A 1,916-nucleotide genomic window follows, 5' to 3' on the forward strand; every position below is an offset into this window, starting at 1 on the left:
TGAGGTGGGCTGGGGCGGGCTGGGCGAAGGGCCGCGCGTTGTGGGGCAAGTCCTCCGAGCTCCTGGACGTCCTACCTGGAGGCCTGCAGTCTGGCTAGTGGCAACCTGCATCTGGGCTTCGAATCTTTATACGCCCACGCTGGCCCCGCGTGCGTGCCGTACACCCGGAACCAGCGTCTCACTGGTTCTGGCTAAGCCCCGCCCCTTCCGAGGCTCCGCCCCGCGGAGATGGTGGCAAGTTTGGCGCCCAATATCCGCGGCTGTAGTTGGTAAGTCACTGTAAGGAGGCCCAGAGGGCCGGACAACCATGATGCTCTAGGCTTGATTTCCAGTGTAGCTCCTGTTGTTTTTTGAATTGACCTCGGATGCGGAGGACATGAACGCCGATTAGGAAGGAGGACATTATCACCGGAACGCCGATTAGGAAGGAGGACGTTATTACCCGAATGCTGATTAGGAAGGAGGACGTTATAACCCGAACGCCGATTACGTTTCTAGTCTCACCAACAGAACGCTGTCCCACGACACCAACAGGTAAGTCCATCTTCCCCCAGGCCCATCCCCTAGTGACCTGCGTGTTTCTTTTTTGGAGCAATAGTGGGGTGAGTTTTTGGGTTACATCATTTTCTGTTTGCCTAAGGTGTAAATTACTGTCAGATCCTTTCAGTCGCGTTAGAATGGAGTGTGTTAATAGCAGCCTCCGTACGATCAACTTACATATATATATATATATTATTAGTGTAGTACTATCGTAATTATTATGCTACCATAAACTGAAGAGTTTGACCTAAACTACAGCAGCGAAGTGTATCTGCTTTGAGCCCAATTTACAGATAAAAATGCCACGCAGGATTTTGTCCCGGAGCCCAGAACCAGCAGAGCTGGTCTGAAATGGGAAACTGCACTTTAGGATCGGGGCTTTAGTCGGAACGTCAGTCAAAGGTGTGTCTGCGTGGTGTGCGTGGTGTGCGTGGTGTGCGTGGTGTGCGTGGTGTACGTGGTGTACGTGGTGTGCATCGTGTGCGTGGTGTGTGTGGTGTAACATGGCTGCAAAAGCGAAGGTGTGGCTCAACGCGTTAGCTGGTGTTACTAGGAGTAAACGCCCAACACTGATTTTGTGATATGTAATACTTTCATGGGTGACGGAGGACAAGGAAATATTTCCTTCTACCCCTGCCAGGTTCCAGGGGTGGTTTATGCTTTTGGTCAGGGCCCTGCTTTTAGTGACGAAGTCATAAGGGAACTCAAACTTCCGGGGCTGCACTCGGGGATTTTGCCAGCACTGAAGGCTGCGTCTGCCCTTACGGCTGGATTTCCTGTCTCCCTGTCCGTGCGGGCGGAAATTCCCCGCGAGTGGCACGACCCTGTGGCGGTCCCCGCCGGGCAAAGGTGCACGCGTTTGGTACCTACACCCAAGCTGCCAGGCCATGGGAACAGCTGCTGTGTTTCCGGTGTCTGGGTAGAGGGCGCCGTGTTGGGAGGAGCTGGCAGGAAAGAATCGCTTTGGCCCTGGAGAATTCTGTCTTCCATCCGTGAACATTCCACATTTGATGAATAATGGGGGCAACATTCAGGAGAGGGAGGGTGAAGGTGCCATGGTTTAAGGAACAGATGGACAAATTCAAAGCGGGCCAGGACGACAAGGAGAAGCTCTAGGCTCCTGGCCTGGCCAGTAATGGAGTTCTGAACCCAGTGGCGCCGCCTCGTGTCTGCTGCTGGCCTGGCCTCCGCACCTCACCTGTGAGCTCATCCTTGCCCTGTGCCCTGTGAATCTTCACTGTGAACTCCCTGTCCGCTGAGCCAAACCAGTTAGGGCTGGACTTACTTTTTTTTTTTTTAATTAAATCTTTATTGTTCAGATTATTATAGTTGTTCCTCTTTTTTCCCCCCATAGCTCCCCTCCACCTGGTTCCCAC

This window comes from Myotis brandtii, unplaced genomic scaffold (assembly GCF_000412655.1).
Source record: "Myotis brandtii unplaced genomic scaffold, ASM41265v1 scaffold1752, whole genome shotgun sequence".
NCBI classification, from domain to species: Eukaryota; Metazoa; Chordata; class Mammalia; order Chiroptera; family Vespertilionidae; genus Myotis; species Myotis brandtii.